The sequence below is a fragment of the Monodon monoceros genome, unplaced genomic scaffold (genome assembly GCF_005190385.1).
Source record: "Monodon monoceros isolate NGI ecotype Baffin Bay Population unplaced genomic scaffold, NGI_Narwhal_1 Super_Scaffold_11, whole genome shotgun sequence".
In the NCBI taxonomy this organism is placed as follows: domain Eukaryota; kingdom Metazoa; phylum Chordata; class Mammalia; order Artiodactyla; family Monodontidae; genus Monodon; species Monodon monoceros.
The window spans coordinates 103595960-103608904 of record NW_021703767.1 but is presented as its reverse complement, the minus strand read 5'-3'; positions in this window follow the sequence as shown (position 1 = coordinate 103608904).

Sequence of the window (12945 nt, the reverse complement as noted above, 5' to 3'; positions counted from 1 at the left end):
GCATAGCTGTTGATAATAATCTGACTGAGAGAGATGAGCCACCAGTTTTTCTTTTAACTTAGTTTTTTTTTTTAAGCTTAGTTTTGACTACTTAATTGGAGAAATACTCATAATTCATGTGTACAAATCATTGATTATTGGTAAATATCTATTTGTATTGCCACCAGGCAAACATCCATAGATTTTCTAAAACATTTTTCACTTGCTTTTTTTTTTCATTTTTAAAATTTATTTATTTATTTATTTTTGGCTGCGTTGGGTCTTTGTTGCTGTGTGCGGGCTTTCTCTAGTTGCGGCGAGCGGGGCCTACCCTTCATTGCGGTGCGCGGGCTTCTCATTGCGGTGGCTTCTCTTTGTTACGGAGCATGGGCTCTAGGCGCATGGGCTTCAGTAGTGTGGCTCACGGGCTCTAGAGCACAGGCTCAGTAGTTGTGGCACGTGGGCTTTAGTAGTTGTGGCTCACAGTCTCAGTAGTTGTGGCTCACAGTCTCTAGAGCGCAGGCTCAGTAGTTGTGGCACACAGGCTTAGTTGCTCCACGGCATGTGGGATCTTCCTGGACCAGGGCACAAAACTGTGTCCCCTGCATTGGCAGGCGAATTCTTAACCACTGTGCCACCAGGGAAGCCTCCTTCACTTGCTTTTTATTTGGACCTAAATATTGAAAAAATTAAAGGATACGTATACTCTTCAATTTTAATTTTTTAAAAGTAAACAGCACAGAAGGATCCACTTAAACCAAATAGCCAAGGAGACTGATCATATGACTTAGAGCAGTGTTTCTCAGACAGAGAGTTCCCCAGATCTAGATGTTAGTAAGTATTCCTTAAAACAAAACAAACGAATACAAAAACTTTCCTTGGTCTAACAAGTTTAGAACTTGGTGGGTGCGGGGAATGGGAATTTTGAGACAGTGTTAAGCAGAACACCATTTGGAAACTTGAAATCAGTGAATTGAGAAGAGTCACTATCCCTCTTCAATTTAAAAATTTTGTATTAATAGCACCAGTTTGTAAGTATAGTGACTTACAAATGGGTGGTATTTCAAAAGTTTGCTTGAAGATTAGTTCTTTGAAATGTGTGCATAAAAGCATGGTCATGACTAGTGAGTAGGTGTTCAAGTTAATCCACAAGGGCTTATTTAATCTATAAAGTACTTATATGAATGTCATAGAACCTAGTGACAATATGTGGCAATAGTTCTATGAGGAAAATGCTGTATTTGGAGTTACAACTTTGGGTGGGAGGAGCACTTTTCTTGTCTTTGCCACCATGCACCAGGAACTGTGCTAGGTGAGGAAGTGACAAAGTACAGTGTTCCTTACGTGTAAAATTCCATGTAGCAGAGATTCTGCAAATTCATATCTTACCTAATGTTATGGGAACCTGGGCTAGCTCTCACTAGTCAGGCTCCCATGGCTTCCAGTAGCCCAAACTGGTAAAGAGGAATGTTAGGATTCTAGGGGCTGAGAAATAAGGAACTGGGCCCAACCTCTTGCCCCAGTAGATCTCACTTCAGGCAAGCTCCCTACCCCTATCTTTTTTTTTTTTCTTCTTTACTTTTTATTTTTTAATAATTACAGATTCACAGGCATTTCCAAAAAAATAAAAAATGTACAAGGAGGTTCTATATATCCTTTACTCAGCTCCATCTCCTCCCATGGTAGCATCTTGAGTAATTATAGTACACTATCAAAACCAGAAAATTGATGTTGATATAATCCATAGAGCTTATTCATAGGGGACGGGAGTCATTAGAATGTAAAGACTATATGAAAGTATCAGGGGGTGCCTATATACTGGAGCCTCTTACAACCCTATGCTTGTTGAGAATTTTATAATGACAACAATAATAATTGCTACTGGGAATTCCCTGGTGGTCCAGTGTTTAGGACTTGGCGCTTTCACTGCCAAGGGCCCAGTTTGGGGAACTAAGATTCCATAAGCCATGCAGTGAAGCCAAAAAAATTTTAATAATAGTAATAATAATAATAATTGCTACCAAATATTTAATATCTACCATATTCTAGGTCTAGGTATTCTATCTATGTGATGTATTTTATTATTATCAGTGTTGTTATTTGTATTTCTATTATTATAAACATAATTATTGAGCAATTATGGGACAGGCAGTCTTCTAAGCCATTGATAATATTGACTCATTGAATCCTCACAACAACCCTACGAAGAAAGTATATTATTACTCACTTTACAGATGAGAAATCTGAAACACAGAGAGGTTTAGTAATTTTCCCAAGATCACACAGTCAATAGAAGAGCTGGCATTTGAACTGGGTCTGACACCAGAGTCAGCACTCCTGATTACCATCTAGGTACATAGACTTCTGAGTTCATAGTAACCTCTCAAGGTAGATATTATTGTTTCTATTTTCTGTGTGAGGAATCTGAGGTTCAGAAAGGCTAAGCAACTCGCTCAAGATCCTATACAACTAACAAGTACTGGAGCCCCAGTTTGATTCCAGGCCTGACCAGCTGCAAACCCCCACTATTTATAGTTAGCCATTGTTATGGACTGAATGTTTGTGCCCCTGCAAAATTCATATGTTGAAACCTCATCCCCAATGTGATAGTGTTTGGAGGTAGGGCCTTTGCGGGTGATTAGGTCATGATGAATGGGATTAAGTTCCCCTATAAAAGAGGCCCCAGGGAGCTCTCTCATCCCTTCCGCCAAATGAGATTACAGTGAGAAGACTAGTCTATGAGGAAGCAGCTTCTCACTAGACACTGAATTGGCCATCACCTTGATCTTGGACTTCCCAGCTTCCAGAACTGTGAGAAATAAATTTCTGTTGTTTATAAGTAAGCCACCCAGTCTATGACATTTTGTTATAGCAGCCTGAACAGACAAAAAAAACATTTTGCCTCCCTGGTTTTTTTTTTTTTTTTTTTGGCCTCGGATTGAACCCAGGCCCTCAGCAGTCAAAGCACAGAGTCCTAACCACTGGATTACCAGGGAATTCCCACCTCGCTGGTTTTTAACAAAAATCTCTGCCAGACCACAATGATATTGTGATTTAAAAAATATATATTTGGTCTTCCTCCACAGTTTTGGCACATAATTCCTAAAACCTTTGTAGTTTCCTAAGCAATAAGGGTTATAGGGATACCTTTCCTTCTCAGCTTCTGAAATAGCTCCAGGATGAAACGGGTATCCTTTCAACCACCTCTGAGTTTGTGTTAATATGATGACTTTCGGAAAGCTCCTAAGGATAGGGACCTCTGGTGAGGGGAGAGGGACTGGAGGTTGAATCAGTGGCTAATGAAGCCTCCATAAAAACCCAAAACCAACTGGTTTGAAGAGCTTCCATGTTGGTGAATACATGGAGGTGCTGAGAGGGTAGTGAGCCTAGACAGGGCATGGAAGCTGAGCCCTTTCCCCATACTGAACCCTATGCACCTCTTCCACCTGGCTGTTCCTGAGTTATATTCTTTTATAATAAACTGGCAATCCAGTAAGTAAACTGTTTTCTTGAGTTCTGTGAGCTGCTCTAGCAAATTAATCAAGCCCCAGGATGGGGTTATATGAACCCCCAATTTACTGCTTATAGGTCATAAGCACAGGTAACAACTTGAACTTGCAACTGGTGACTGATGTCAGGGAGTGGGGCTCAGTCCCACAAGACTTTAACCTGTTGAATCTGACACTATCTCCAGGTAGTGTCAGAACTCAGTTTAAATATAGGTCACCAAGCTGGTGTGGCAGAATTGTTTGGTGTGGGAAAAAAAATCACACATTTGGTGATCTGAAGTGAGAGTAGTGCTGTGAGTTGACAGAAAACAGAAGAGTATTTTTTTCCTAAACAGGCTCTAAAGAGGTCTAAGTCTGAAATGCCTGAAGCAGTGGTTGTCAAACCTTAGAGTGTTTTAGAACCACTTGCAAGACTTAAAACCCCAATTGGTAGACTCCATCCGCAGAGTTTGTGATTCAGTAGGTCTGGGATAGCATCTAAAGATTTGAATTTCTAACAAGTGCTCACTTCGTGCTGCTTGTGCTGGTTCCTGGAACATACTTTGAGAACTACTAGATCTGGCCTGCCATCCCATTTAAGGTGGTTTCAGCCTAAGGTAAGGCTAGAGTTAAATAAGCATAAGTAAGCATCACAGTAATAGATGATAATATATCATGTGAATTTTCAAAGTACTGCAAATATAAAATAACGGTTATATGACTCTTACTTGAAAAATGTACCACATAATTAATGTTTCAAGGATAGAATTTACAGGTCAGTAATATCCAATTCCATGTTACTTTCTGAATAGATTGATGCAGTACTTTCCTGGGTCCCCTTTCTGCCTCCAGTTTTTCCCTTGAGTTTTCTCGGATACCATTGATGACATTCTTCTAAAAGATTAGCTCTATTGAGCCTGTAAAGTCTATTCTGAGTTCCTTGTTGTTAGGTTAAATCTCATATCCTCTGCCACTTGCCTAGCTCCTTGAAGGCTCAGGCCTGTCCCAGTTCTTGAGTCAATCTGCAAAGAGGCAGAGCATGTCTCCATTAACTGTTCTTCCTCGACTCCTGAATTCTAGCCTGTTTGCCAGGTTTTCCTCTATAGCCGCCTCCTCGGGGCCACACCCTCGCAGGTCCAGTCAGGAATGGGTTCTCCTGCCACATCTTGACTGGTCTCCTAGAACGGTCTCTGATACCAACAAACAAAACAGAAATGCAGAGTTAATTTTATTTTTAGTCACCCTGTTCAAGGGGATTCCTTCACAATCAAAACAATGAAAAAAGGAAAACTTGTTAATTCTTAATCCTTTCTCATTTCTCTTAATGGTGCTACTCTACTTAGTTTCTTGAGCTGAAAACATTGTGTTATTGATTCTTCATCCTTTTCTCCTGCCATTCCATGTACAATCAAGAACAGATGGTATAGAATTCATAGGATATCTTCATGGTGTCTCTCTTATTTGCCTCCTTTCCCATCTCCCTGTGACCATCTTCTGCCCTGTTCAAGACCTGTAAGAATTGTTTCACATTCATGATGTCTCAGAGTTGGAAAAGAGCACACGTGTTAACTAGTTCAACCACCTACTTTGTGCTTGAATTTTCACTTCAACATTCTCATCAAGGGCAACACATTCATTAATGGGGAATTCAATATTTCTTAAATCATAACCCATTCAGTCTTCAGAGGATATCATTAGAAATTTCTTCATGTCAAACACATGTGTGTATATAATATCATTTAAAAGAAAAAGTCACTGTAATATTTAAGATCAAAGCAGTTAAATATCTATAGACCAAAAAAGGGCAGATGCATTAATGGAGCTCTCTTTTTTTTTTAATTTGTGAAAATGATAGATTCCCACCTTCAGTAATGTCTTACACCTGGATTATGGGTCCTTTTTTGAAATTTGAGAATAGTAGTGCTAGTCAGATGGGTGAAAATTAATTCTCATGAATACGAGTGATTTTAATAACTTTAATGAAGACAGAACTGATGCCCTAAAACAATTGGCTGCCTTGGAGAATCACATATAAGTAGAACTCTGATGTATTTATTAGTTGTTTTTCCCTATTACTGAGCGTAAATTAGATGTGACACATGGTACCATGTATACACATATAATTCTAGAAAATGAATTTAAAAATAGTACAAGATCGAACACATTCAAGACATAGAAATTAGCCTTGAAATACATAACACCTCATAGGATTTATCAGCTTTCTATTTATAGTTCTGTCACTATTTTATACAAAGTTTCTATTTATAGTTCTGTCACTATTTTATACACTATTTTCCTGAAGTCTCTTGGAAAACTTCTCTAATAGTTTCAACAAATTTTCCAGATGCCTACAGAGTCAAAGGTCTGGAACTCCTGGTGTGTCAGCTAGACTTAGTTACCTTATGATGGACTTCAAAATAAAATCTTTAACAAATCTTTTAATGTTTTTCTCACCTCTTCCCCACTTGGTTGAACCCTGGAAATCCTTGTCCTTTCACCTACATGCTTATCCCAACACTCACTCATTAGGCCCTATAAAAACTATTGAGAATCAGGGCCTGGTTAGTGTTAGACCATCATATTTAAAGCCTGTTAGATATTAGAATGTCTTATCCTCTTGCCTTTTCGGCTACATCCCTAGGATCTGCCTGATCAAACCCTGATGTTCTACATGACAGAACATAAGCCACCATGCTGATCCCAAATTAGACTTCCCAGGTTTTTAGTTCTACTTATAAAGAGAAGTATCAGAGGAGCATTTAGCTTGTAGACAGTCAACTAATGACTAGCAATACTATTATTTGGTTAATTCAAGTCGATCACAGAACCATTAGAGGGAGTTCCCTGGTGGCACAGTGGTTAAGAATCTGCCTGCCAATGCAGGGGACGTGGGTTCGATCCCTGGTCTGGGAAGATCCCACATGCCATGGAGCAACTAAGCCCGTGCGCCACTACTGAGCCTGAGTGCCACAACTACTGAGACCGGCACCACAACTACTGAAGACTGCGTGCCTTAGGGCCTGCGCACCGCAACTACTGAGCCCACGTGCTGCAACTACTGAAGCGCGCGCGCCTAGAGCCTGTGCTCCACAACAAGAGAAGCCACCACAAGGAGAAGCCTGTGCACTGCAACAGAGAGTAGCCCCCGCTCGCTGCAACTAGAGAAAGCCCGCGCACAGCAACGAATACCCAATGCAGCCAAAAATAAAAAGAACAATTAGAGCAGTAGAAAAATATTTATGGATACCCAGACGGCCTAGAAGAGCTATTTAATTTCTAGAGATAGGAAATTCGTGTTTATATTTTTTGTTCTTTTTTTTCTTCTACTTGCCACATGACAAGAAGAAAAAAATCACTCATCATTTATCTGTCCTGATAGCCATTAAAGTGGAACCTCTTTAAAAGTAATTCAAATTTGCCACACATTTCTCTTGAGAGATGCACATCTCTCCTCATTGAATCTGTGGCAGTCCTCTTGGAGGCACTCTTGTGGCATGCAAAGTGATCTAAAGGGTACACTGGCAAATTGTTAACCTTGGCACCCTTAACATGCTAGCTCCTTTTAGGAATAATTTAAACACACTCTGAATTGCCCTTATCACAAAGTATTGCCCTTATTATAATACCCAAAATAACAAAGAGGTGGATGGAGTGGATAGACAACATGTATATTTCCACCCACCCTTCTATACACTACCACTTAGTGTAGTGTATATCTTAGCATATACTTTGTAGTGTAATGTATAGTATAGTGCAGTATATATCTAAGTGTATAGTACAGTGTATATGTAGGGCCAGCTTCATTGACATGTGACCTATATAGTCACATTGGGCTCTGCACATAGAAGGGCCCCACATTTGCCTTAATGATTGCTGTCACTATCTTGAAATTCTTAATTTTTTTTTATTGAGAGGCTCCCCCTTTTCATTTTGCACTGGGATTTGCAAATTACATAGTCTGCCATGGATAATGCAATGTATACACTTCTAACTCTCTACCTACCATATGCTTTTTGGCATATGTTTCTTCACTCTTTAAAAATAAATGCCTATGTAATATCTCTACTTTAAATGTAAATAAGTAATGCAAATATACATAGGATCATATTATACATACTATTCTGCAACCTACTTTTTATTTAATATATTAGAGATATTGCTCCTTGTCAGTTATCTCATACTTTGTGATGGCTGAAGAATGTTTTCTTGTATGGATAAACCATTATTTATTTAATCTCCTACTGATGGACACATAAGGTCTCCTGTTCTTTACTGTGACAGAGTGAACATCCTTGAATATACATCTTTGTTCACTTACCCCACTATTTCCTTAGGATAAATTTCTAGAAGTAAAATTGCTGAGTCAAAGGGTATGAACATTTAAAATGTGATACATACTACCCGATTGCTCCTTAAAAAAGATTATACCAGATTATACCAATCTAAATCCCACCAACAGATTACAAGCACCATCGTTGCTCCACATGCTAGCTGAGCATAATAACTCAGCTTCATCTCTGCCAATCTGATAGTGCCTGCTATTTCTAATGACCTTAGCCTGAGTTATTAGCTCACTAGGATATCACTGATTCAGCTAATATGGAATGGCAGTTTACTGACTCAAATATCAGTGCACCTATCAAAGTGAATACTTCTGGGGAGCGACTTTGTTCTGGAATCCTAGTCAAGATATTTGAGGCATTCTAAACCCCCAACTTTTCTATTAAAATAGGGTTTTTGTTTCCACATGCAACATTCAGGGATACTGTAAATGCTCAAAGTGCCCCTACCAACATTAATCTTACTATCTTTCTGCCCTTAACCCCCCAACTTTTAAAAATCCTTTTTATTTTGAAACAGTTTCAGACTTTCACTAAGTTGTAAGAGAACAGTACAAAAAATTCCTCTATACCCTTCACCCAGAGTCCCCAAATGTTAACATTTTACCACATTTGCTTTCACATCCTCTCTTTTTTCTGAACTCTTCAAGACTAAGTTGCAGGCATGATGCCTCTTTCCCCAAATGTTTTGTGTTCATTCTTTTATACAATCACAGCGTGATTATCTAAATCAGGAAAATTGATACAATATTGCTCTCTATAGACATTATTTAAATTTCATCAATTCCCAATAATTATAGAAAAAGAAGTAAACATTTTTTCTGGTCCAGGATTCAAACCAGGACCACACATTACATTTAGTTGTTAGGAGTTCCTCCACACACCCTTTTTTGGGGTCATATTTTTGTAGATAAATCCTAGGTTGATGTAGAAAAATGCTTTTTGGCAACTTGAATTCCAAAAATCTGGTTGATTCGCCTTTTTTGTATTCATAAGTTTTAAAACAACGTTGCTTAAAAGGGAAAACATACGATCCAACAGGTTAAAGAAATGGCACACTCTTACTATAGATCATACAAATTTTCAGCAGTAAATCATAAGCTATAAAAAATGAAAACTTCAGAAACCTTTAAAAAAATGCTCTGGACTTTTAAGAAAAGTTTTTCCAGGGCCATTCTAAAAAGATCGTTTGCCACTTTTGCTTAAGTACCAGGTGTTGAGAAGTCCTATTTGATTATATACAAATAAAGTTACCTTCAAGTTTCTAGAGAGCCTAGGGAAGAAAAAAATGAAAAAAATGTAACAAGAAATGACTCAACACCAAAGTAAGGGCATTTGTGTCCTTAGTAGGATGACATTGAGCAGTTTTCCTTTCTCTTGAGTCTTTTATTAATAACCAAAATGGTGTGAGGTATGTTGAGTGGGTAAATTAAAGCTTTAACTGTGGCTAGACCATGAATAGACTCCTTGAAGCACTGGGGATTTTGGATAGTTGTGATCGGATGACCTCAGATCTTCTACAACTTAAAGATGAGTTCATAAAGGAGAAGCAAATGGATATTTTACTTATTAACCAAACATTCAAAAAGTGATCCCTGGGTGTCAATGTGTTAACCACCTTGAATGAAAACTGATCATCCTATTACTTTTTTCATCTTTTGAAAGGAGAAATGGAGGCATAGAAAGGTATAGCAATTTTTGTCCAAGGTCACACAGCTAGTAGGTGGCTAGGAAACAGGATCTCAAGGTAAGGCCCACAGGCCAGAGTGTTGTAATCCCATTAATTCTCAAAACTGACCCATTAGGGGCTTCCCTGGTGGCGCAGTGGTTAAGAATCCACCTGCCAACACAGGGGACACAGGTTTGAGCCCTGGTCTGGGAAGATCCCACATGCCACAGAGCAACTAAGCCCGTGCACCACAACTACTGAGCCTGTGCTCTAGAGCCCATGAGCCACAACTACTGAGCCTGCGTGCCACAACTACTGAAGCCCGCGTGCCTAGAGCCCATGCTCCACAACAAGAGACGCCACCGTGATGAGAAGCCCGCGCACAGCAACGAAGGCCAACGCAACCATAAATAAATAAATAAACAAAAACAAAAAGCCTGACGCATTAGTTTTGCCTCAAGGCTGGGGCTTCACACTGAACATAAATGATTGGAAGCATAATCAAAATCTAGCAGGGGCTTCCCCGGTGGCGCAGTGGTTGAGAGTCCGCCTGCTGATGCAGGGGACATGGGTTCGTGACCCGGTCCAGGAGGATCCCACATGCCGCGGGCCAGCTAGGCCCGTGAGCCATGGCCGCTGAGCCTGCGTGTCCGGAGCCTGTGCTCTGCAACGGGAGAGGCCACAACAGTGAGAGGCCCGCGTACCGAAAAAAAAAAAAATCTAGCAGGACAGGCACAGTCAAGAAAGAAAGAGAAAGTCCGCTAAATATAAGACATGACACCATAAAACTCCTAGTAAAGAACATAGGCAAAATATTCTCTGACATAAATTGTAGCAATATTTTCTTAGGTCAGTCTCCCAAGGCAAAAGAAATAAAAACAAAAATAAATGAATGGAACCGAATCAAACTTAAAAGCTTTGCACAGCAAAGGAAACCATCAACAAAACAAAGACAACCTACTGAATGGGAGAAAACATTTGCAAATGATGCAACCGACAAGGGGCTAATATCCAAAATATACAAACATCTCATACAACTCAATATCAAAAAAACAAACAACCCAATCAAAAAATGGGCAGAAGACCTAAATAGACGTTTCTCCAAAGAAGACATATCGATGGCCAACAGGCACATGAAAAGATGCTCCACATGTCTAACTATTAGAGAAATGCAAATCAAAACCACAATGAGGTGTCACTTCACACTGGTCAGAATGGCCATCATCAAAAAGTCTACAAATAATAAATGCTGAAGGGCGTGTGGAGAAAAGGGAACCCTTTTACACTGTCGGTGGGAAAGTAAATTGGTGCAGTCACTATGGAAAACAGTATGGAGTTTCCTTAAAAAACTGATAATAGAGCTATCATATGATCCCGCAATTCCCCTCTTGGGTATACATCCAGAAAAAAAATGAAAACTCCAATTTGAAAAGATACATGTATCCCAATGTTCATAGCAGCACTATTTACAATAGCCAAGACATGGAAACAACCCAAGTGCCCCTTAACAGATGACTGGCTTAAGAAGATGTGGTGTATATATACATACAATGGACTATCAGCCATAAAAAAGAATGAAATTTTGCCATTTGCAGCAATGTGAATGGACCTGGGGATTATTATACTTACTGAAGTAAGTCAGACAAAGACAAATACTCTATGATATCACATATTTGTGGAATCTAGAGAATAATACAAATGAATCTATATGCAAAACAGAAACAGACTCACAGACATAGAAAACAAACATACGGTTACCAAAGGGGAAAGTGGGAGGAGGGATCAATTAGGAATTTGTCATTAACAGATACAAACTACTATACATAAAATAGATAAGCAACAAGGATTTACTGTATAGCACAGGGAAATATATTCAATATCTTGTAATAAACTATAATGGAAAATAATCTGAAATATATATATATAACTGAATCACTTTACTGTACACCTGAAACTAACACAGTATTATAAATCAACTGTACTTCAATTTTAAAAAAAGGAAAAAATGGTCTAGACTAATGTGGGAAAGGAGAACAATCAGGAAACATCTGAAAGCAAGCTGCCCTATTTTGAACAAAGTTATAAAAGTTATCTGACCAAAGCTTTCTTCTTAAAATTCAATAAAACTAAATTCATATAAAAATGAGCAACAAGAAAATATCAAGATCTGATGCTATACAAAGTTATTATAAGGAAAAAGAATAAGGAGTAAAATAACATTCATGCAGACATAAAAAGCACGTCAGAAAGACATACTCAATAAGCAGATCTGAAATACTATATTATTTCAAAATGAGGTAAAATACATTAAAAAATACATATATAAGAAATAAAAGAGCAAAATAAATTAGAATTCAAAATGGAAGTGATAGAACTCAAGAAAAAAATAGAAATTAAAATAGCAGAAGTTAGGTTCCCACTCTACAGCCTGGCTCCAGGGTTCGTGCATTGAGGATCACACCACAGACTTCCCGTGGCAGGTTTATTAATAAAGGTGTGGAATTTCTTTACAATTGACCCTTCAACAACATGGGTTTGAACTTCACGGGTCCATTTACATACGGAGTTTTTTCAATAGTAAATAGTACAGTACTACCCCATCCATAGTTTGTTCAGTTGGAGAATGCACAACTGCGGATACAGTGGAACGAATGAAATGGAGGGCTGACTATACGCAGGTTTTCAACTTTGCAGAGAGTTGGCACTCTTTACCTCCAGTGTTATTCAAGTGCCGACTGTACTTTTCAAAGTGGCTTTGAAATAATTTAAAATAATAAATGTCGAGTGATTTTAATAAAGATGATTACTTTAAATAAAATATGAAAATTTCACTTTATAATTTTGTGGCTGATTCAGTAGAGAATTATCATTTAAATCTCAGGCCCTATAGTTTCAATCCAAAGTCTGTGGTGCCTTACTACGTGGGATTTTCGTGAAAAGCGAATACAATTTTTTTGGAAGCCAAAACCATAAAAGTGAATTTAACAAGTGGCAGCAAATGTCACAATATATTATGGAGACATTATATTTATGTAGAAACTCACCCAAAATGTATTAGAGCAATCTTTTGTGATGTCACATTGCATTATTATGAATTTGGAATTTTGCCATCATAAAGGTGTGAGGAATATACTTAAGGAAAGGGTGTGTTAGCAGAGGAATTGAATGGTAAACTCAGAACAATTATTCTCATGATGGGAGAGCATGTGTAATTTAAAAAATGTATTGAATATGACTACTGTTTTCCTAATACAATCCAAGAAAATTAAGCTTGCCAAGAAAATTAAGTTTGATAAAATCTGTTCAGTTGATGGATGAGTTGTTCTACTGTGAGAAGGCACTGGAATGCAATGGGATAAAATCTGAGATGTACTGACAGAGACCCTGGTTTTTGTGCTTGTGTGTGAATGTGTCCACTAGAGTTGGATAGGTACCGACTTGATATATTCAAATCACCGTGGTATATTTT